This window comes from Apteryx mantelli, chromosome 20 (genome assembly GCF_036417845.1).
Source record: "Apteryx mantelli isolate bAptMan1 chromosome 20, bAptMan1.hap1, whole genome shotgun sequence".
In the NCBI taxonomy this organism is placed as follows: domain Eukaryota; kingdom Metazoa; phylum Chordata; class Aves; order Apterygiformes; family Apterygidae; genus Apteryx; species Apteryx mantelli.
In genome coordinates this window covers 16,038,271-16,062,806 of record NC_089997.1, presented here as the reverse complement: position 1 = coordinate 16,062,806, position 24,536 = coordinate 16,038,271, and positions in this window count along the sequence as shown.

The following is a 24,536-nucleotide window of genomic DNA, read 5'->3' as shown; positions in this document are numbered from 1 at the left end:
CCCAGGCGTCCGGTCCCCTCCCCCCCCCCCCCACCCCAATACCGCCGCTGCCGGCGCCGCGCAAAGGCCGCCGGGAAACGCCCCCCCCGTCGCCTCATTTGCATAATGCCCGCCCATGGCCCCGCCTCCTCCCGGACATCGAGAGCGCGGACCAGAGTGGCCGCGGCGGGAGGTGGGGCTGGGGGCGGTGCCGCAGCTCTATGGTTGGGGCGTTCTGCCCACACTGTCTCTATGGCCAGGCGGCTCCTCTGGGCAGGCCTCCTGCACGTCTCTATGGTCGCCTGGAGGAGCGACTGTCTGGGACACCCTCGGTCCCATCTCTATGGCCAGGCAGCACTTCTGGTCTAGCCTCCAGCGTGTCTCTATGGTTGCCTGGAGGAGTGACCATCTGGGACACCCACTGCCTCATCTCTATGGTCAGATGGCTCCTCTGGGTGGGCCTCCAGCATGTCTCTATGGTCACCTGGAGGAGCGACTGTCTGGGACAACCCCAGCCCCATCTCTATGGCCAGGCAGCACCTCTGGTCTAGCCTCCAGTGTGTCTCTATGGTCACCTGGAGGAGCGACCGTCTAGGACACCCTCAGCCCCGTCTCTATGGTCACCCCCAGACCCGGACCCCAAAACAGCCCCAAACTGCTCCAGGGCCCCAACAGCCCCGAGCCCCGCCCGACCTCGGCCTCGTGGCGGCCATGGTGCCGTGGGGCATGCTGGGAGCTGTAGTCCTCCCGCAGGCAGCTGTGGGGCAGCCATGGTGCCACGGGGCATGCTGGGAGCTGTAGTCCTCCCGCAGGCAGCTGTGGGGCAGCCATGGTGCACAAGGTGACGGCAGGAAGGAGCCGGGGAGACATTTGGGCATGGAGAAGGAGGAGCCAGAGGTGGAGGTGGAGGCAGAAAAGCTCCAGCGATGGTGGCGAGGTCACTTGGCCTTGGTCTTGGCTGTAGTCTGGTCTTGGTCTTGGCCTTGGCCTTGGCTTTGGCTTTAGTCTTGGCCTTGGCCTTAGTCTTGGCCTTGCTCTTGGTCTTGGCCTTGCTCTTGCTCTTGGTCTTGGCCTTAGTCTTGGTCTTGGCCTTGGTCTTGTCCTTGTCCTTGGTCTTGTTCTTGGCCTTGGTCTTGCTCTTGGCCTTGGCCTTGGCTTGGTTTTAGCCTTGGCCTTGGCCTTGGTCTTGGCCTTAGTCTTGATCTTGGCCTTGGCCTTAGTCTTGGCCTTGGTCTTGGCCTTGATATTGGCCTTGGCTTGCTTTTAGCCTTGGCCTTGGTCTTGGTCTTGGCCTTAGTCTTGATCTTGGCCTTGGCCTTAGTCTTGGCCTTGATGTTGGCCTTGGCCTTGCTCTTGGCTTTGGCCTTGGCCTTAGTCTTGGTCTTGGCCTTGGTCTTGACCTTGCTCTGGGTCTTGGCCTTGATATTGGCCTTGGCCTTGGTCTTGGGCTTGGCGTTAGTCTTGGTCTTGGCGTTAGTCTTGGCCTTGGCCTTGGCCTTGATGTTGGCCTTGGTCTTGGCCTTGGCCTTGGTCTTGGCCTTAGTCTTGGTCTTGGCCTTGGCCTTGGCCTTAGTCTTGGCCTTGGCCTTGGAGCCACCAGGGCAGCCGGTGCGCCGACGCTCCGGAGCAAACCTCCGAGCCGGAAGGGCAGCTGTGGAGCTCCCCACGGGGGACGTGGGCAGGCAGCACCCAGCACCCACCCGCCCGCCCCGAGCCGGCACCGAAACCGTCCGACCAGCGGCTCGTCCGGCAGGCGGGCGCATCCCTCCTCCTCCACCGTCTTCCCTAAAAAAGGTCGGTTTTCCGTTCGGATTCCGCATCATTCCGCGGCTGGGTCCGACCTTAGTCCCAGCCTTGCTCGACGGGTCGCGTCTAAAGGAGCGTGGGCGAAGGGAACCCTCCCGGTGAGGCGCGAGGGGCGGAAAGCGTCCTGGAAGGGCCCAGGCGTCCGGGGAGACCCAGGTGTCTGAGGGGCCCAGGCGTCCTGGAAGGGCCCAGGCGTCCGGGGAGACCCAGATGTCCGAGGGGCCCAGGAGTCCTGGAAGGGCCCAGGCGTCCGGGGGGACCCAGATGTCCGAGGGGCCCAGATGTCCGAGGGGCCCAGGAGTCCTGGAAGGGCCCAGGCGTCCGAGGGAGACTCAGATGTCTGAGGGGCCCAGGCGTCCTGGAAGGGCCCAGGCGTCCGGGGAGACCCAGATGTCCGAGGGGCCCAGGCGTCCGAGGGGCCCAGGCGTCCTGGAGACCCAGATGTCCGGGGAGACCCAGATGTCCGAGGGGCCCAGGCGTCCTGGAAGGGCCCAGGCGTCCGGGGGGGCCCAGATGTCCGAGGGGCCCAGGAGTCCTGGAAGGGCCCAGGCGTCCGGGGGGACCCAGGTGTCCGAGGGGCCCAGGCGTCCTGGAAGGGCCCAGGCGTCCTGGAAGAGCCCAGATGTCCGAGGGGCCCAGGCGTCCTGGAAGGGCCCAGGCGTCCGGGGGGACCCAGGTGTCCGAGGGGCCCAGGCGTCTGAGGGGCCCAGGCGTCCTGGAAGGGCCCAGGCGTCCGGGGGGACCCAGGTGTCCGAGGGGCCCAGGCGTCCTGGAAGGGCCCAGGCGTCCGAGGGAGACCCAGGTGTCCGAGGGGCCCAGAAGTCCTGGAAGGGCCCAGGAGTCCTGGAAGGGCCCAGATGTCCGAGGGGCCCAGGCGTCCTGGAAGGGCCCAGGCGTCCTGGAGACCCAGGTGTCCGAGGGGCCCAGGCGTCCTGGAAGGGCCCAGGCGTCTGGGGAGACTCAGATGTCCGAGGGGCCCAGGCGTCCTGGAAGGGCCCAGGCGTCCTGGAAGAGCCCAGATGTCCGAGGGGCCCAGGCGTCCTGGAAGGGCCCAGGCGTCCGGGGGGACCCAGGTGTCCGAGGGGCCCAGGCGTCTGAGGGGCCCAGGCGTCCTGGAAGGGCCCAGGCGTCCGGGGGGACCCAGGTGTCCGAGGGGCCCAGGCGTCCTGGAAGGGCCCAGGCGTCCGGGGGGACCCAGGTGTCCGAGGGGCCCAGGCGTCTGAGGGGCCCAGGCGTCCTGGAAGGGCCCAGGCGTCCGGGGAGACCAAGATGTCCGTGGGGCCCAGGCGTCCGAGGGGCCCAGGAGTCCTGGAAGGGCCCAGGCGTCCGGGCACCCCCAAACTGCCCCCCCCCCTTCCCCCATGTACAGAGGATGCCTGGGCCCCTCAGAGAATTGGGTCTCCCGGACGCCTGGGCCCCTCGGACACCTGGGCCCTTTGTAGCTGGGGGGAGAGTGGTCACGAGGGCCCCGGACGCCTGGGCCCCTCTGATGCCCCTGGAGCCCCAACCTCATGGACGAGGGGCCCAGGCATCCGGGAGCCCCAGGGCTCTGCGCGAGGGGCCCAGGCGTCCAGGGGAATCGGGGAGACCCAAATCCCCGAGGGGCCCAGGCGTCCGAGCCCCCCCCCCCCCGGCCAGCCCTGCCCCGTCCCCGTGCACAGGGGGCCCAGGCATCCGGGGCACTGAGGGCTCCTGGCCCCTCCCTGCCCCATGGATGAGGGGCCCAGGCGTCCGGGTGTGTCCTCCCCCTCCCCCAACCCGCAGCACCTGCGCAGGGGGCCCAGGCGTCCGGGGCCACCCAAAGGGCCCAGGCGTCCGGGGCTCCCAGACATTCAGGGGGCCCAGGCGTCCTGGGGGGGATGCAGGTGTCTGGGGGCGTCGGAGGGGCCCAGGCGTCCGGGCCCCCAGTACATGGCTCAGGGGGCGCTGGAGTGTCTGGGTGCCCCGGACGCCTGGGCCCCTTAGAGATGGGTTGGGGGGGGCACGGGGAGGGCGCTCGGACGCCTGGGCCCCTCGGACACCTGGGTCCCCCCGGACGCCTGGGCCCCTCGGACATCTGAGTCTCCCCGGACGCCTGGGCCCTTCCAGGACGCCTGGGCCCCTCGGACGCCTGGGCCCCTCCAGGACTCCTGGGCCCCTTGGACATCTGGGACTCCAGGACGCCTGGGCCCCTTGGACATCTGGGACTCCAGGACGCCTGGGCCGTTCCAGGACGCCTGGGCCCCTCGGACATCTGGGTCCCCCCGGACGCCTGGGCCCTTCCAGGACGCCTGGGCCCCTCGGACATCTGGGTCCCCCCGGACGCCTGGGCCCTTCCAGGACGCCTGGGCCCCTCGGACATCTGGGTCTCCATGGACGCCTGGGCCCTTCCAGGACTCCTGGGCCCCTCGGACATCTGGGTCCCCCCGGACGCCTGGGCCCTTCCAGGACGCTTTCCGCCCCTCGCGCCTCAACGGGAGGGTTCCCTTCGCCCACGCTCCTTTAGACGCGACCCGTCGAGCAAGGCTGGGACTAAGGTCGGATCCAGCCGCGGAATGATGCGGAATCCGAACGGAAAACCGACCTTTTTTAGGGAAGACGGTGGAGGAGGAGGGATGCGCCCGCCTGCCGGACGAGCCGCTGGTCGGACGGTTTCGGTGCCGGCTCGGGGCGGGCGGGTGGGTGCTGGGTGCTGCCTGCCCACGTCCCCCGTGGGGAGCTCCACAGCTGCCCTTCCGGCTCGGAGGTTTGCTCCGGAGCGTCGGCGCACCGGCTGCCCTGCTGGCTCCAAGGCCAAGGCCAAGGCCAAGACCCAGACTAAGGCCAAGACCAAGGCCAAGACTAACACCCAGACCAAGGCCAAGACTAAGGCCAAGGCCAACATCAAGGCCAAGGCCAACATCAAGGCCAAGAGCAAGGCCATGGCCAAGAGCAAGGCCAAGGCCAAGACCAAGACCAAGGCCAAGGCCAAGGCCAAGACTAAGGCCAAGACCAAGACTAAGGCCAAGACCAAGGCCAAGACCAAGACTAAGGCCAAGGCCAACATCAAGGCCAAGAGCAATGCCAAGGCCAAGACCAAGGCCAAGGCCAAGACCAAGGCCAAGGCCAAGAGCAAGGCCAAGGCCAAGATCAAGGCCAGGACTAAGGCCAAGGCCAAGGGCAAGACCAAGGCAAGGGCAAGACCAAGGCCAAGACTAAAGCCAAGACCAGGACCAAGACTAAGGCCAAAGCCAAGACCAAAACCAAGCCCAAGACTAACACCAAGGTCAAGACCAAGGCCAAGACTAAGGCCAAGACCAAGGCCAAGACCAAGACTAACACCAAGGCCAAGGCCAAGGCCAAGGCCAAGGCCAAGGCCAAGGCCAAGACCAAGACTAACACCAAGGCCAAGACTAAAGCCAAGACCAAGACTAAGGCCAAGGCCAAGACCAAAGCCAAGACCAAGACTAACACCAAGACCAAGGCCAAGGCCAAGGCCATGACCAAGGCCAAGGCCAAGAGTAAGGCGAACGCCAAGACCAAGACCAAGGCCATGACCAAGGCAAAGGCCAAGGCCAACATCAAGGCCAAGGCCAAGACTAAGGCCAAGACCAAGATCAAGGCCAAGACCAAGACTAAGGCCAAGTCCAAGGCCAAGACTAAGGCCATGACCAAGGCCAAAACCAAGGTCATGACCAAGGCCAAGGCCAAGATCAAGGCCAAGACCAAGGCCAAGGCAAGGGCAAAACCAAGGCCAAGACTAAGGCCAAAGCCAAGACCAAAGCCAAGCCCAAGACTAACACCAAGGTCAAGACCAAGACTAATGCCAAGACCAAGCCCAAGACCAGAACTAAGGCCAAAACCAAGGCCATGACCAAGACCAAGGCCAAGACTAAGGCCAAGGCCAACATCAAGGCCAAGACCAAGATCAAGGCCAAGGCCAAAGCTAAGACCAAGGCCAAGTGACCTCGCCACCATCGCTGGAGCTTCTCTGCCTCCACCTCCACCTCTGGCTCCTCTTTTTCCATGCCCAAATGTCTCCCCGGCTCCTTCCTGCCGTCACCTTGGGCACCATGGCTGCCCCACAGCTGCCTGCAGGAGGACTACAGCTCCCAGCATGCCCCATGGCACCATGGCTGCCTCACAGCTGCCTGCAGGAGGACTACAGCTCCCAGCATGCCCCATGGCACCATGGCTGCCCCACAGCTGCCTGCGGGAGGACTACAGCTCCCAGCATGCCCCGTGGCACCATGGCTGCCCCACAGCTGCCTGCGGGAGGACTACAGCTCCCAGCATGCCCCGCGGCACCATGGCCGCCACGAGGCCGAGGTCGGGTGAGGCTCGGGGCTGTTGGGGCCCTGCAGCAGTTTGGGGCTTTTTTGGGTTCCAGGTCTGGGGGTGACCATAGAGACGGGGCTGAGGGTGTCCTAGATGGTCGCTCCTCCAGGTGACCATAGAGATGTGCTGGAGGCCAGACCGGAGGAGCCACTGGACCATAGAGATGGAGCAGAGGGTGTCCTGGATGTTCGCTCCTCCAGGCGACCATAGAGACGTGCTGGAGGCCCACCCAGAGGAGCCGTCTGACCATAGAGATGAGGCAGTGGGTGTCCCAGATGGTCACTCCTCCAGGCGACCATAGAGACACACTGGAGGCTAGACCAGAGTTGCTGCCTGGCCATAGAGATGGGACCGAGGGTGTCCCAGACAGTCATTCCTCCAGGCGACCATAGAGATGCGCAGGAGACCCGCCCAGAGGAGCCACCTGGCCATAGAGATGGTGTGGGCAGAGCGTCCCCCAACCATAGAGCTGTGGCACCGCCCCCAGCCCCCCCTCCCGCCACGGCCGCTCTGGTCCACACTCTCGGTGGCCAGGAGGGGGCGGGGCCTCGGGCGGGCGTTATGCAAATGAGGCGGTCGGGGGGGGCGTTTCCCGGCGGCCTTTGCGCGGCGCCAGCAGCGGCGGTATTGGGGCGGGGGGGGGGGGAGGGGACCGGACGCCTGGGCCCCTCGGACACGGAGTGAAGGGGGGGCGGCTTGGGGGGCACTCGGACGCCTGGGCCCCTCCATTGCCTGGGTGCTGTGTCCACGCGCTGAGGGGGAGGCGGCTGGGGGGGGCTCGGACGCCTGGGCCCCTCGGACGCCTGGGTCCCTTGGACATCTGGGTCCCCCCCCGGACACCTGGGCCCCCTGCTCCCACCCGACCAAACCTTCCCACCCTTTGCCGCAAGGGGCCCAGGTGTCCGGGGGGGGACCCAGATGTCCAAGGGGCCCAGGCGTCCTGGAAGGGCCCAGGCGTCCTGGAAGGGCCCAGGCGTCCGGGTGTGTCCTCCCCCTCCCCCACCCCGCAGCACCTGCACAGGGGGCCCAGGCGTCCGGGGCCACCCGAAGGGCCCAGGCATCCGGGCTCCCTCCCCAGCCCCTCGCTGCCTCTCTGCAGGGCCCAGGCGTCCGAGGGGCCCAGGCGTCCGGGGCACCCAGACACTCCAGCGCCCCCCGACCACGTATGGGGGCACCCGGACGCCTGGGCCCCTCTGATGCCCCCGGATCCCCCAACCCCACAGCCGAGGGGCCCAGGCGTCCGGGGAATCCCCGCTCCCGACCCCCTTCCACCCGGCACAGGGGGCCCAGGCGTCCGGGAGGGATCCAGGCGTCCTCTGTACAGAAGGGAATGGGGGGGGCGCTTTGGGGGTGCCCGGACGCCTGGGCCCCTCCCGGACACCTGGGCCCTCTGGACCTGGGGAAGGGGGGTCGGCTGGGGGCTGCCCCGGACGCCTGGGCCCCTCAGATGCCCCCGGACGCCTGGGCCCCCTGCTCCCACCCGACCAAACCTTCCCACCCTTTGCCGCGAGGGGCCCAGGCGTCCGGGAGCCCCCACCTCCCCCATCGCCCTGTGGATGGAGGGCCCAGGCGTCCGAGGGGCCCAGGCGTCCGGGCGACCTGGGCATTCAGGCGCCCCCTGACCCATGTACAGGGGCTCCCGGACGCCTGGGCCCCTCGTCCGTGGCATGAGGTGGGAGGTTGCCCGGACGCCTGGGCCCCTTAGAGACGAGTTGGGGGGGGGTGGGGAGGGCGCTCGGACGCCTGGGCCCCTCGGACACGGGGTGAAGGGGGGGGGGCGGCTTGGAGGGCACCCGGACGCCTGGGCCCCCCAAATGCCTGCGGCGCCCGGACGCCTGGGCCCCTCCATTGCCTGGGTGCCGTGTCCACGTGCTGAGGGGGAGGCGGCTGGGGGGGGCTCGGACGCCTGGGCCCCTCGGACGCCTGGGCCCCCTGCGCGTGTGCTGCAGGGTGGCGGCTGGGGACACTGCAGGACGCCTGGGCCCCTGGGACATGGGGGGGGAGGGGGGGGGTCCGGGGGCGTCCGAGGGGCCCAGGCATCCGGGGGCATCCGAGGCTCAGAGGCACTGGAAGGGCCCAGGCGTCCGGGCGCCCCCGTACATGGGTCAGGTGTTGCCTGAATGCCCAGGTCTCCCGGACGCCTGGGCCCCTCGGACGCCTGGGCCCTGCAGAGAGGCAGCGAGGGGCTGGGGAGGGAGCCCGGACGCCTGGGCCCTTCGGGTGGCCCCGGATGCCTGGGCCCCCTGCGCATGGGGGAAGGCGGTTGGGAGCAGGGATTCCCCGGACACCTGGGCCCCTTGGCTGTGGGGTTAGGGGGTCTGGAGGCGTCCGAGGGGCCCAGGCGTCCGGGGTCATCAGGGGACCCAGGCGTCCGAGGGGCCCAGGCATCCTGGAAGGGCCCAGGCGTCCGGGGGGACCCAGATGTCCGAGGGGCTCAGGAGTCCTGGAAGGGCCCAGGAGTCCTGGAGATCCAGATGACCGAGGGGCCCAGGCGTCCTGGAAGGGCCCAGGAGTCCAGGGGGACTCAGATGACCGAGGGGCCCAGGCGTCCAGGCACCCCCAAACTGCCCCCCCCTTCCCCCATGTACAGAGGACGCCTGGGCCCCTCACAGAATTGGGTCTCCCGGACACCTGGGCCCTTTGTAGCTGGGGGGAGTGGTCACGAGGGCCCCGGACGCCTGGGCCCCTCTGATGCCCCTGGAGCCCCAACCCCATGGACGAGGGGCCCAGGCGTCCGGGTGCATCCCCAACCCGCAGCACCTGCGCAGGGGGCCCAGGCGTCCGGGGCCACCCGAAGGGCCCAGGCGTCCGGGGCTCCCAGACATTCAGGGGGCCCAGGCGTCCTGGGGGGGATGCAGGTGTCTGGGGGCGTCGGAGGGGCCCAGGCGTCCGGGCCCCCAGTACATGGCTCAGGGGGCGCTGGAGTGTCTGGGTGCCCCGGACGCCTGGGCCCCTCGGACGCCTGGGCCCCTTATAGATGGGTTGGGGGGGGCACGGGGAGGGCGCTCGGACGCCTGGGCCCCTCGGACGCCTGGGCCCTCCATCCACAGGGCGGTGGGGGAGGTGGGGGCTCCCGGACGCCTGGGCCCCTCGCGGCAAAGGGTGGGAAGGTTTGGTCGGGTGGGAGCAGGGGGCCCAGGTGTCCGGGGGCATCCGAGGGGCCCAGGCGTCCGGGGCAGCCCCCAGCCGACCCCCCTTCCCCGTGTCCAGAGGGCCCAGGCGTCCGGTCCCTCCCCACCCCCCCGCCCCAATACCGCCACTGCTGGCGCCGCGCAAAGGCTGCCGGGAAACGCCCCGCCCCCGGCCGCCTCATTTGCATAACGCCTGCCCGCGGCCCCGCCCCCTCCTGGCCACCGAGAGCGCGGACCAGAGCGGCCATGGCGGGAGGGGGGGCTGGGGGTGGTGCTGCAGCTCTATGGTTGGGGATGCTCTGCCCACACTGTCTCTATGGCCAGGTGGCTCCTCTGGGCAGGCCTCCTGCGCATCTCTATGGTCGCCTGGAGGAGCGACTGTCCGGGACACCCTCGGCCCCATCTCTATGGTCAGGCAGCACCTCTGGTCCGACCGCCAGCCCATCTCTATGGTTGCCGGGAGGAGCGACCATCTAGGACACGGTGTGCTCCAGCTCTATGATTAGGCAGCACCTCTGCGCTGGCCTCCAGCATGTCTCTATGGTCGCCTGGAGGAGCGACCGTCTGGGACCCCCCCCAACCTCGTCTCTATGGTCAAGTGGCTCCTCTGGGCGGACCTCCAGCACATCTCTATGGTCGCCTGGAGGAGCGACCATCTGGGATGCCCTCTGCCCCATCTCTATGGTCCAGTGGCACCTCTGGTCCAGCCTCCGGCACATCTCTATGGTTGCCAGGAGGAAAAACTGTCTGGGACACCCGCCCGTCTCTATGGGCAGGTGGCTCTTCTGGTCCGGCCTCCAGCATGTCTCTATGGTCACCTGGAAGAGCGACTGTCTTGGGACACCCTCAGCCCCCCCATCTATATGGCCAGGCAGCACCTCTGGTCTAGCCTCCAGCGTGTCTCTATGGTCGCCTGGAGGAGCGAACATCCGGGACACCCTCTGCCTCATCTCTATGGTCAGATGGCTCCTCCGGTCTGGCCTCCAGCACATCTCTATGGTCACCTGGAGGAGCGACCATCTAGGACACCCTCAGCCCCGTCTCTATGGTCACCCCCAGACCTGGAACCCAAAACAGCCCCAAACTGCTCCAGGGCCCCAACGGCCCCGAGCCCTGCCCGACCTCGGCCTTGTGGCGGCCATGTTGCCGCAGGGCATGCTGGGAGCTGTAGTCCTCCCGCAGGCAGCTGTGGGGCAGCCATGGGGCACAAGGTGACGGCAGGAAGGAGCCGGGGAGACATTTGGGCATGGAGAAAGAGGAGCCAGAGGTGGAGGTGGAGGCAGAAAAGCTCCAGCGATGGTGGCGAGGTCACTTAGCCTTGGCCTTGGCCTTAGTCTTGGCCTTGGTCTTGGTCTTGGCCTTGATCTTGGCCTTGATGTTGGCCTTGGCCTTTGCCTTGGCTTTGGTCTTGGCCTTGGCTTTGGTCTTGGCCTTGGCCTTGGCCTTAGTCTTGGCCTTGCTCTTGGTCTTGGCCTTACTCTTGCTCTTGGCCTTGGTCTTGGCTTTAGTCTTGGTCTTGGCCTTGGCTTGGTTTTGGCCTTGGCCTTGCTCTTGGCCTTGGCCTTAGTCTTGATCTTGGTCTTGGCCTTGATCTTGACCTTGGCCTTGGCTTGGTTTTGGACTTGGCCTTGGTCTTGGCCTTAGTTTTGATCTTGGTCTTAGTCTTGGCCTTGGTCTTGGCCCTAGTCTTGGCCTTGGCTTTAGTCTTGGCCTTGGTCTTGGCCTTGATGTTGGCCTTGGTCTTGGCCTTAGTCTTGGTCTTGGTCTTGGCCTTGGCCTTGGCTTTAGTCTTGGCCTTGATGTTGGCCTTGGTCTTGGCCTTAGTCTTGGTCTTGGCCTTGGCCTTGGCTTTAGTCTTGGCCTTGATGTTGGCCTTGGCCTTAGTCTTGGCCTTGGCCTTGGCCTTGGTCATGGCTTTGGTCTTGGACTTAGTCTTGGTCATGGCCTTGGTCTTGGCCTTGGTCTTGGCCTTGGTATTGGCTTTGGTCTTGGCCTTGGTCTTGGCCTTGGCCTTAGTCTTGGCCTTGCTCTTGGTCTTGGCCTTGCTCTTGCTCTTGGTCTTGGCCTTGATCTTGGCCTTGGCCTTGGTCATGGCCTTGGTCTTGGTCATGGCCTTGGTCTTGGTGTTAGTCTTGGTCTTGGTCTTGATCTTGGCCTTGGCCTTGGCTTGGTTTCGGCCTTGGCTTTGGTCTTGGTCTTGGCCTTAGTCTTGGCGTTAGTCTTGATCTTGGACTTGGCCTTAGTCTTGGCCTTGGCCTTGGCCTTGGTCTTGGCCTTGATGTTGGCCTTGGTCTTGGTCTTGGCCTTAGTCTTGGTCTTGGTCTTGGCCTTGGCCTTGGTCTTGGCCTTGGCCTTGCTCTTGGCCTTGATGTTGGCCTTGGCCTTAGTCTTGGCCTTGGCCATGGCCTTGGTCTTGGTGTTAGTCTTGGTCTTGGCTTTGGTCTTGGCCTTAGTCTTGGCCTTGGTCTTCGTCATGGCCTTGGTCTTGGCCTTAGTCTTAGGCTTGGCCATGGTCTTGGCCTTGGTCTTGGTCATGGCCTTGGTCTTGGTGTTAGTCTTGGCCTTGGCGTTAGTCTTGGTCTTGGCCTTGGCCTTGGCCTTAGTCTTGGCCTTGGCCTAGGAGCCACCAGGGCAGCCGGTGCGCCGACGCTCCGGAGCAAACCTCCGAGCCGGAAGGGCAGCTGTGGAGCTCCCCACGGGGGACGTGGGCAGGCAGCACCCAGCACCCGCCTGCCCGCCCCGAGCCGGCACCGAAACCGTCCGACCAGCGGCTCGTCCGGCAGGCGGGCGCATCCCTCCTCCTCCACCGTCTTCCCTAAAAAAGGTCGGTTTTCCGTTCGGATTCCGCATCATTCCGCGGCTGGATCCGACCTTAGTCCCAGCCTTGCTCGACGGGTCCTCAAGAGAGGGCCAAGGGGGAGCAGAGCACGAGGGGATCTGGGTGGCCTCGGCGATAGCCCAAATGTCCCCCAAATTCCCTTCAGGAAGGTCTGCAAGAGCCTTCCGGCCTTGCGCAGGGCATGGACGCTCCCTGCCTGCTCCAAAACCTTGGATCTCCTCGATTGCTCCAGAAATTCCCTCCGTCTCCAGGCCCGGCCTCCTCCCACCAAGCCCGGACAACCCCGCGCGCCCTACGCACGGCTGCACATCTCCTCCAGCTTCTCCCCATGCCAGTCCAGGAGCTGCCCAGCGAGCCCTAGGTGCACACAGCCCATCACAATGCGAGACCCAAGCCAGGGGAGAGGGATTTGGGGCTGGGGACAGGGACCTAGAGCTGGGGAGAGGAACACAGGGGCTGGGGAGAGGGACTTGGGGTCCAGGGAGAAGGAGCCAGGCGTTACGGAGAAGGACCTAGGGACTGGGAAGAGGGTCCCACGTGCTGGGGAGAGGGACCCAGGTGATTTTTTTTCAAAAATATCATTCCTTTGCCACTGTTATGCTCCCAAACCCAGCTGGTGCCATCACTGGCCCGACAGGAGAAGGGGCCCAAGAAACGAGGGCTCCCACGGGGCCGGAGGCAGCCCAGGCCGGGCCGGGCCGGGCCTTCCCCAGCAGCTGCTCGCACACACCGGGCCGCGGCGCCTCCGGCTGCCCCCGCGCACACATCCGCTCGCTCTGCCCAGCCCGCGGCCCTCGGCCCTCGGCCCCGGCGTGGCAGCTCCCGGCGCTGTGGCTCGAGGCTCCGGGCGGCCCCGCACCGGGAGCCTGGGCCTGGACGGGGCGGGAGAGAAAGCTCTGCGCTGCGGGTGGGGGCAGGTGCTGCCTGCGAGCACCCTGGGGACACAGAGGGGTGTTTCCAGCCCGCGCTGCTGCCTGGCAGGTGCAGAGGAGCCCTGAGCTGTTCGAGCTCCATCACTAGTGAAACCGCAGGCAGCAGGTGAGGAGGGAGAGGAGCAGAGAAGCTGCTTTCTGTGCTCCTGCTGCCCCTGGTGTCCTCCCGCGGTGGGAAGCTGCAACGCTCTGGGTGCGGGTGGGGAAAGTGGTGGGGGAAGTCGATAGGCCTGAGCTGCTGTTGTGCTGTGCCGGGGAAGTGCAGCATTCAGTTTTCTTGATTACCCTGTGAAAATTGGACTTGTTTTCTTCAGCTTTCAGTTATGAACATTAGCAAGGTGTCATGTCCAGGGATGGGGAGAAACGAGGGCTGTGAAAAGAGCAGGGCCTGAGCTTATGCGAGTCTTTGTAGAGTTCGGGTGCTTTTTTGATAGCTTCCTTTCTTCGTGCAGTTGCTAAGGAGGAAAGTAAAAGGATGCCACAAATGGGCACTGTCCTCGCTAGACCAAGGAGACAGACTTCAGTTCACCCTTGCATGGAGAGCGTTTTCAAAGGATTTACATGTTAGGGCCCATTTTTCCAGTTCGTTTCCAATATTCCTCGACAGCAGTGTCCTCATTCCTTTCTCCCAGGCCCTTGGTTGAACCTAAATGGTAAAGCCAGAGCGTAACTCTCTCATGGAGGTCTGCATTGCTGTTGGAGACAGAGGTATCTAAGCATAGATGGATTTTTTTTTTTCTTTGCTTCTGCCTCCTGTCCATCCATGTCCCCTGGCTCTGGCTGCTTTAGCAAATCCAAGCTTTCCCCATTCATTTCTGAATTATGAACAGAAAATGGATGTTCCAGTGTGATCAAACTACTTCTAACCCACCAAGTGCTTGGTAAAGACGGACAGAACAAGAGCCTCATGGATGGTGAGTGCTCTCCTGCAGCTGGAGCAGGATGTGCCTCTGTTTAAGAGCAGGTATTGTTACTGTAGCCAGGTATTTAAACTGTAGTTCTCTCTGAATGTCACATTGGGAATGTTGACTTGTTCTTTCTCTCTGCTGGAAGGTTGGTGCTGGCAAGCTGTGACTGAAGACGGCTCGGCGGAAACTTCTGTCTTGCTAAAAGTTGAACTGGAGGATACAGAAATGTTTTGCCTGCTTGAGTTTAACCTTCTGAAATTCCAGACGATGCTGAAGGAGAATGTGTTCAGTGAAAGGTGCAGTGAAGGATCTCAGTTCTGTTGTAGGAAGTTCTTGTGCACCTGACACAAAAGGGAGATGGTCCAGTAGTGATGGTAGCAGCTGGGTTTGGGAGCAAAAGATTTGACAAGAAGTGGTTTTTTGTTGAACGCAGATTGCAGAATCCTTACAGTGTTGCCTAGTCTTTTTGAAAGCAACTAGAAGAAACCTTAGAAACCACTTTCAGTCTCTGTTTGTGAAGCAGAACTACTTGCAAGACTCCATCTTTGCATCAGCTGACGAAATCTTTCACCTGACTGTTGCCTTGTGCCTGGTGAGGAAGTGTGCAGCTGCGACTTGCTGAAAGACCTAGATCCTGAGCCCTGCTTTAGCAGGATGTTATTTCAGTGAGTGTCTGAGTTGCTTTTCTATCTTTTATTTGCTGTCCTAGGTGGACTCTTTTTTTTCTGGAGCTTGCAGAGGTAGTGATTTACATGTTTGCTTATGATCTGAGATGGCTCAGTAACCTTTAGTGTGTTGCTTTCCTTGAGGAAGGCAGCAAGCTTTACGTCTAGGCCAGGGCAGTATGCTGTTGCTAGTAACACCAGAAACCTTGGGTGCTGGAAGGGGATGTTACTGGAAGGCCTGTGAGAAAGAGGCCGAAGATGCTGTGGTGGGAGAAGTAGCTGTGTGTGAGCGGGCTGTTGCCTGGGCGAGGTGTGTGGGGTTGCTGAGATGCTGCAGTGGTGGCAGTAGCTGCTGCTGGAGAGACCTTCCCGTGTTTCTGTGGAGATGATCCGGGAGGTACTTGGAGGGGAGAACTTTGGGAGCTGAAAGGTAATGTTGGGAGTCAGGGCCCTGTGCAGGGCACTCGGTCTCCGAGAGACTTGCCTGTGGCTGCGCAACCCTGTTCTTTCCTCAGCATTGAGCCAAGAATGAAGGACCCTGGCCAGAGTCAGGGAAGGAAGAGAAAATCAGGAGTTACCCATTATTCATGTAATTAATATGCCTTATTGTTCTTAGGTGTCATGTACTTTGGAAAACTCTGCTTCTTCTCCTAAATCATTGTTACTGTAAGTGTGTGTTTTTTCATCCATTCTTTTCTCTTTGTGACTGTCTGTGCAGCCAGGGGCCCAAGGAGGTATCGTGAGGGCTAGCCCTAGGCATGATATTGTCTGTGCTTAGTGAATATGACAGGATACGCTATTGCCAGCAGGAGAGATCCGAAATCAGCAGAGTGCCCTGGACTCCAGGCATTGTTGTCCGGTTGTGTTCCTCTCCCCATGGGCAGCACAGAGAGCATTTCAGCTGAAAGTCCAAGATCTTTAGGTCGAGGAAGTCTAAATCAGCCAGAGCATTTATGCTAATATAGCTTCTGTCGGAAGCTGTAGAATAAAACAAGTGGCTTTGTAAGGTTTTTGTGAAAGGTAAGATGTATGTTAAAAGTGCATGGGAGTGCCTTTAGTGTGCCAGTGGCTTTCTTAGGTGTAGTCTTATCTCTGTTCTCATAGGAGTGATCCTTGCAGTGTCTGGCTGTTTTCAGTAACGCCAGATAATAAATTCCCTGTGCACCCTTAGGTGTCCTTTACTTAATTTAATGTTGAGTATAGACAAGACTCTTAAATAATCCCTTTGTAACTGTGTGGGTTTGGGGGTATTTTTTGTTTTGTTTTCTTCTGTATCCAGCAGTTCGTTCGAATGTCATGTGTATATACTTACTGTTGTCCCAATGAGCTTTTTTTTTCTTGTTTGTTCCTTAAATAATAGCTCACAAGTACTTTTTCTATATGGCTGTCACATTACTATGCGAATTTATGAGTTTTGTAATTATTTCTGAGTAGGTCCTGGAATTTGGAGAAAGCTTGTTTTGTGTTGCAAAATGACAAGCTCTGCTTGTGACCTGGGACCAGCATATGTTATTACAAAATGACTGATGAGGGCAAGTGTGGAGTCTTGGATTTGAAACTCTAGGGAATTCCCTGCTTCATTTCTCAGAAACTTTCACATATTTGAAGGGCCTGTTTGTCAGAGTTCAGACTTCGTACTCAGCCAGTCAGTATTAGGAAGTTGTCTGCATTATCACCCAGCCCCATACATTTAATTGTCCTTGAAAGTTGACTCGTGGTTCTTCTCTTAACACCTTCCCATCTTTCAGTGCAGGTATTGAGGGTGGTGATACTTGGGGCCCCGGGTGGTCTCAGAGAAATGATCTGGTCAGGTGCAGAGTCTCTATTACCATACTGGATTGAATGCTTTTAAAGCACAATGAATGTGGGATACCATGAGTGTCCATTGTAGGTCTCCCCCCAAAAAGGTGGATCTTTGGTGACAATGAAAATACTCATTTTTGGAGGAGAAGGGATGTATATACAGACACCTTCAATGTCTGTGTATTTGCTTGGTCTTCAGAGTTTGTGTGGTTTTAATGATACTCCTTTCCAAAAGTGAATAGTCACCCTCCTGACTAGCCTCTAAAATGCAAGTGAGCATCTTTAAGACTTCCATTTGTAACTTGGTGTGCTGGTCTTTAGTTTGAGTGAGCTAACTGTGCTTGGATGCAAGTATGGCTGGAAATGTTCCTGTTTTCCCTTGCAGGATAACACCTGGCTCTCAGTATTCCTCACCGGTAGATCACCAAGCCCTTTAGAGAGGAGGTGCTGGTGGTTTCCCCATTTTCCAACTAGTGAAACTGATGCAGAGAAAGAAAAGGGCTCTTGCCATGTGTTGATGGAAGAAAGTGGGAAAGGACTCCAGCCCTTCCTTCTCTTCCAGTCTTGCTGCTCCAAAAGGGTGGTGCTGCAAGCTGACATGCTGTTTTCCCTTGTTCATGTGTGCAGCGGAAGTTGCAGCCACATTCAGCTTTGCAAAAGCCTTTCTTAACCAGGAGGTGGATTCATCAGAACTGAATGTGACAACATTGAAACAGCTCATTTCTGTCTTTCTCTGCTTCTCTCAGGCATTACAGTCCAGCAGAAAACGCCCATGAACAGGGCCAACCAGTGAAGCAAGCCAGTTCAGAGGTAACTTGCGTTGTTTATTATATCCTTTTTAGGGAAGGCTGATTGAGTACTTTCAACTATAAATATTTGCATTCTTCCTTGTATGCTGTTGAGTAAAAAATGCTCTCCTGCCAGCTGTTTTTCCCAGGGGAAGGGGTGCATTCTTCAACAAATGGCACTTTTCCAGAGGTTTCCTGCTTCCGTGCCATTCTGAGCATTCTGCACTCTCTCTTCTGATTCTGCAGGAAGAAAAGACAGTATTTAGGAGGCACAACTTATCCCACTTCATCTGGGCAGCTGAAATCACTCTAGAAGTATCTGGTCCCTTTGTGGACCATCATCTTTCTTCCAGATGAAGACATGGTCCCCTTGGCCAGTGGGAAAAATTATGAAGAGGGTGATTTATCAGAGGTGCTCTGCACAAATCAATCAGAAAGCAATAGATTTCCTTAAGGAAGGCTCTCTCCATGGACCCCAGAGGAAGTGCAGAAGAACAGCTTAGACTTTGCAACTTTCTCCAAGGTGTATAAAATTGCCTGAGACTGATTGCATCTCCTTCATTTTTTAGCTATTTGCAGTTATCACTTCTGTTTCTCATTCCCCATTACAGCTGCCATTCCAGCTCTAGAAATGGGACTTAACACGCATTCACCCAGGACAAATTATATCCGGTTTCCCTTCACACAGTGCTTGGATATAGCAAAGAAATATATAAGAACTTAATTTGCAAAAGCAAAAGCTTGTGCCAAATAGTTCCTTTCTTGCTCAGAAATGCCCCAGCTCCCATCTCATTCTGGGCATCACCTTATTCCAGTTCCATGTCTGGTTAACACACTGCAAATTGCCCACACAAAAGCGACAGTTTAGTACTCTTCCTCGGTGCATCATGGGGAGTTTGATCGCATTGCAGTTCCATGTGCTTGTTGAAGATTCATGCTGCTCTCTGTTCCTAGGGGACACTTGAAGAACAATAATGCAACTGCAAAAACGGCTGATAGGTCCTGCCTCGGCCTCCTGCCTGCTACACAGTGTAAGCCTTGGCAGGTAACTCAGTGTTTTCTCTTGCGTCAGTTGTGTGACATTCAGAAAATGCCTGAAATGGCTGCATTCCAAAAGACTGGAAGTATCAAGTATCTGGGTGTGGGATATTAAGGTCCTGATACCCCCAGAAATAAGGAAATATGAATACAGAGATATGAAGGTGGATATGTTCCACCTAATTTCAATTGTCAGAGCATCTAGTTCAAGTTTGGGTCTAAATCTTAGGTCTGAGCTTAATCTAACCTAAGGTCTGAGCTGAGATGTAAACTCTAAGTCAGGCAGCTAATCCCCCTGCACTAGCTCCCTGGCTGTACATAAGCTTTGAAGATTTTTGTCTATTTTAAGCTTTGTTTTCTTAATCATACCATCATAGACCTGGACTATGGCTGGAAAGTCAATTGTTGAAACTTTGCTGCAGGGGGCTAGTATCCTCTATCCTTTTTCCTCTATCCTTCTTTTTCCCTCACTCCATCCCCCAAAACTAGACATGCAGACTTGAGTGGCTTCCATGCGACTGTTAAATTTCTGGAACAGCCATGCCACTTTACCAGCAGCTGTTTCTTTCTTCCTTTACAGCAATGATCTTCTCAATTTTGTAGATTCTGCTCTCTTCGGGGTTCATTTTTTGAAGTTCTTCAGGGTAAAATGTCCCCTTGATTGCTTCATGACTGTAGTCTATTAAACAGTACACGGGTATCTGACCCCTTCTCACAGCTCCTACCATACAGCTCACAAGCTACATTTCCTTACTCCACCCCATCCCTGCCCTTCCCTGCTAGCTGGGGAGGGGTTTCTGTGGGAGGAAGTCCCTGTGTCTATGGCAGAATCTGAAACCCTCCCAGCAAAGCATTTTCACCAGCTCCCAAATCTTTTTTTTTTTTGGGGGGGGGGTGGGGGAGGGCAGGGAGAGGAGGGAAGTGTTGAACAGAAAAGGTGTTCTCTGTCCTTGAAAAATGCAGAGCCCAGGAATAGGCTCTGCCTTGACTAAATTGAGATGTTTAAGTGCAGATAGCCATAGCTTGATGTCCTCTTGCCATCAATGAAGAGAATAAGTTGATTTTCCAGTGGGATGCAGTTCATCCTAAGGAAGATGCCCAGGAGGAGATTCAGTTCAGAGTTAGACACCTAACTGCAGGTGTTCATGCAGAGGTACCTCCCCATGAGCTGGGTAGTTAATCTCACATGGAAATGTACTCAGTGCAGAGGTCTGGGGAGTAATTGCACAGACCAGCCTTCAGTTGCTTAAGCAGCTGTCTAGTGCCATTTTACATTTCCTAGGATATCCAACCTGTTATCTAGCTATGCAGCAGATGGGTGCAAGTTTCCTGCATACCCTGGTTTTATTTATCAGCCATGTGCAGATAACTTTACACACCACAGAGCATCCCAAGTGCCCACTTTAAGAGCTGGGAGAAGAAGGAGCTAAAGACTAAAACTTTTGGTGGTGAGTGAAAGTTTAGGGATAAGGGGGACAGGAGTTAGGTAGTGTGGCTTGTGATTTATGATTAAGAGGCACCACTCAAACAGTGGGATCTGGGGGATGGGGAGCAGTTTTAGGAAAGATAGCATGTGGTTCCTTGTGAAGGCACTGGATACCAACAAATGGGGTCAGTTTTCAGGAAGCCTGCAGGCTAGGACTGGGGACTATCAGGAAAATTGAGGTTGCAAAGATTATAATTCAGGACTAAGAGGCACTGCTCGAGGATGGAGGATGATGTGGGCAGAATTACGCAGGGCTGGGGCTGCAGGGATGTGTAGACTGCATTGAAGCAAAGCATTAAAACTCTGTGAGTGCATGCGTGTCAAAAATGGAAGAGCCACCCCACATCAAAGGTGCTACTTGAGGGAAGAACCTCTGTCCCTTTGCTTTGTCTTCCTGCAAGTGGTGCCTCTGATGGTCTGGTCTAATCAGTGCCCGGGTGGCTACTAGGAGAAATTAAGAGTTTTGTTAAGCACAAAGGTTTTAATGAGCACATGATGTAATCTGGTTTCATTTGTTTCTCATGTTTAAGCCTAACAAAGTTACACTAACGTGTTTCAAATGAACTTCATGAATGTCCATTTCCAGTGGCGATCTAGTGCTATCCAATGTATTGTACGTGGGACAGTGAGACATCTGTTATGAAATTTGGCCTTCTAGAGTACACTAATGTCCCAGAATTTCAGACTTTCCTCTTCCTGCTGTTTCTAGTTATCTGTATTATGACTCTCCTTGGGAATGATGGTGATTGCTGAGCAGCATTCCTGTTGCTTTCGACTCTGAGATAGGATGTGTTAGTCTCCTATTCACTATTTTGGGAACCCCTTCTACCACAGAAAGACAGAAGGCTTTCTCAGCCATCTCCTTCCACCTCACTGAGTAAAAACTTTCTACAGCACCCTAATCATTGTGTATCCCTTACCAAAACCCAACATCCTGACAAACCCAAGCAAAGGGTTTTCTGTCTTTTACACAGCCCTCACTCTTCTAATCAAGATGCTCAGGTTACCATTGGTAATCCCATCCCCAACCAGTTCTTTTTTGTCTTTCCTATCATGATAGAAAATATGCATTTAAGCATGCATGCACACATCTGTCTGAATGTGTGTCTTCAGCCCAAGAAAGCTGGTTAAGTGATCTGCACGAAGTAGATGTATTCAGGAGATAGATAGACTCCAAAACTGAGCAGATTGTTGTCAGCTGATCTGAGAAACAGCAAACTGAGTTTTAATATTTTCCTGTTCTAATGTAACTTTGGAACAAATCTTGTGCTTAGGATAGCTGGGAAGCAGGTACATGAATTATATTCACAACTACAGCAAAAGCAAATCAGTGTCAGATGCATAAAAATTTACAGGAGTAAAGAAGTAGCTATCATGGCATGAAGAGATAGTTTTGAAAATTTTAATTGGATCTTCCTCTCTCAACACTTGTCTCTTCATGACCACTCCCTTTCCATCCCTTAGTTCCTTTTCCAGAAAACACCTCACTCTTAAAAATGTGTAGTGCTTGAAATATGCAGCCAGGTGCATGCCTTCCCAGGAGCAGAAAGGGAAGAGGGGATCCATGCTATTAAAAGTTACTTATCAATAGATTGTTCTTTTGTGCTTATCACACAACAGACTGGGTGCTGGAATCATACTGAGACAGGGGAAACTCTCTTCCCAAGCTTATTGGAAGCATTATCAAAAGATCACATGGAGTCCCTCTGTGAAAACAGTAGTTTATTAGAAGTCTGACCTTTGCACATGTAGAGTTGAGCTGTCTTAGTTTGTGTTAATCATCTGGCCTCCCTTTATATGGGGTAACAGGAATAGGCAGCTGTAGAACATTATTTATCTGTCTTGAGCTGATTTATAATTTAGGATGAAACTAAAAAGGAATAGTATCATCTTTCCAGTAGAAGGAAGCAAAAATTTTTGAAAGTTTTGTGCAGAAAGAAGGCCTACTCTGTTGGATAGCAGCATGGACATAGTCCTTTGGAAAGAAGGCAAATGATTCCTGGCCCACGTTCTCTCATGCAGATCTTAGAAACTTACTCTGTGCACTTACTTTCTCCTTTCACATTCATGGAGCATGTTACTGACTCCTTTACAGGAGTAGGCAACACAAGAGCTTCAGGGCCACCCTCTTTCTGCCTGGTGTGAATGCAACTTCTGTTGTCAGTACTTTCAGAAAGCCTTTTAGATCTAAGAAAGGGTTTGCAGTGAACCAGAATATTTCTGTGTTCATTTAGCAGAGTCATCAAAGTGAACTTATTTATTTATTTATTTATTTATTTACTTATTTGATTTTCAATTTACCCACTAATAAAAAAAAACCATTATTCACCCAACTCAGGTGTCAGGGAGGTGGATAGCTATTTAAAGGACCTTTATCCACAGAAGAAAGTCTGTTATTTACTGTGCACATCCATTACAGGAAGCAGACCTTGGTCCTTAGGCCATGCTGCTCATACTGCTTAACTTCAGGGCCTCCTGGGTGTCTGCTGGTCCCATGTAGTGCCCCTGCAGCCCAGAGAGAGAGTCATGTAGTTTTGTGTATGTTTCTACCATTCAAGGTATATGAAATCAAGTGAGGGCTGTTGATCGCCATTGACAAAATGTGTGCTTTGTTTTGTTTTGTAGTGTGGCAGTGAGGATATGTGCTGCATGCCTTACAGCATGAAATACAGTTTGATGTCTGCATAGAGTAGAGGAAGCAACACCCAGCACAGTCTTGTTTGTACCCCTTGCAAGTTGCAGCTCTTGGACTGACCTGTTCCTTCAATTGAAGAAGCAAATTCCTGAATGAACTATCCCTACAACTGCACCTGGACTTCTTCCTGGTGTAAATAAGGTGAACAGTCTGGAGACCATTCCATTCAGAGCAAAGCAAGCACCTAAGATATCGGCGTAGAGGCACCAGTGGAGAGTCAGTGAGTTTCTGTTATTTCTGTGCTGTAAGCAGAGTTGTGGCTCTGACATAGATAGTCAAACCTAAGATATCTGCCCAGAAATATCAGAGCTGTTAGTGCCACAGTGACTTTGAGGATGATTTTTCAGAGTAAGATATCTAAGATAGCTAAGTTAAAGCACTGCTTGTGATTCCAAAGTCTCTTCACTGTAGCTGCATTGGTGGGATTCTTTGCCGACTTAAATGGGATAGGAGACATCCAATTAACTTCAAAATTTCAATGTTAGGCATATAAGATTAAATTCAATTTAAGACTCAACTCATTTCAGACTAAACCAAATCTTGGTTTTCTGTACTATTGGGAGGGATTGGTTTAAATAATGAAAGAAGTCTCTCAGATAAAATATCAATCTCAGTCTTTTTATTTAAAATGAATAAACAAATCCTGATTTCGATTCTCTTTCCAAAGCAAGATATTTTTCTTGCAAATCATGAGTGAAAATTAATCCACGGAAATTGCCAAATGGCAACACCTTGACAAGGATTGGAGAAGAGGGTTTTTTGTTGTTGGGGTTTTTTGGGGGGTGGTTGGAAAGACCTTAGGGTCTAGATCTAATGCTTGGGGCTGCAGAGGATGGAACTCTCTGAGCTAGAGTCCCTCACCTGTACAAATTATGACACACTGCCCAGCATGTGGTTCAGTGCTGTCACACTATGAAGGTTTGATAGCAATGACTGAGACAGTAACGTAATAAAAAATATGTTTATTTCCTCATGCAAGTTCTTGGATTAGTAGCATCCATTAAAATAATGCGATTACTAATTTAGAAAGGATAACACAAAACCATCAGTTACTAATTTAGAAAGGATAACCCAAAACCCTCGGTTACTGCGCTGTTAATTGGAAGCACTGCTTATCCCTACTTGAAAGCTTTCTTGTTCATTCTCTTAGTGAGAGGGCTCTCAACCTCGAGGAGTTTCCTTAACCCAGCGTCCCAGGAAAAGGGGAGGGGGGGGAATACTCACGGTCCAGCCAGAGAGGATGATCAGGTCACGTTCCCGTCCCTGCTCAACTCTCCTAGCTCCCAAGTCTCCTTTTATACAGCTGGGGCTCTGGGCAAGCAATGCTTTTGCTGACCTCTGCGAGTTTCACAATCACAGGACTGTTTGTCTGCCTGGGAGGACCCTGCTAGCGAGGCAAGACCACAACACCTCCGTATTGTTTCTTCCCTCCCTGGGGGTCCATGCAGATTCCAGGTGGCAAACTTCTTCAGTCTTGTTAATTCTTCTATTCCTCAGCCTTGCGCATATCAATCCTTGTGCTTATCGGTTGGTAGACTTCTTTAGTCCTGTTAAGTCCTCTGTTCAACAGCTTTGCGCATATCAGTTCTTGTGCATATCAGCTGGCAAACTTCTTCAGTCCTGTTAACTCTTCACTCGCCCGTCAAGTGCACCTGACATTTCCTATTAAACAGTTGAGCTTCCAATTCTATGCTCAGTATAGGTCCTTTAAAGTACTGTAGACATCTAATGTAAGAGGAGGTGATATCATTTGCTAGACTACTGATTATTCCCCACTGACTATCCAAGGAGGTTGGGTATGAACTCAGCTTAGGACATTTAAGTTACAAATGTCTATATGTGGACAAACTAATTCCACCACGTGAAGCTGTTCTATTAGCTGAAGTATTGGCCCTGACAGTATTGTGTCATAAGGACTGGACATTTCATTAAGCTTGATCTGCGGACAATTGCATTGTTACTCAAGAAATAAATTAGTGGCCAATATTCTGGATTTTGTTACACCTTAAAAGAGAGCTGATGTTAGATGGGTCATCTAGACTTTATTTGGGCTATGTTCTTGTCCTAACCAGGAGGCTAATGCGGAGAAGTAAGTGTTGCTTGGTAGAGAAATAAAGCCATTGTTGTTCTCTTTTTTGTGTTTTACCTGTTTTCTGTCTCTTTCTGGAAG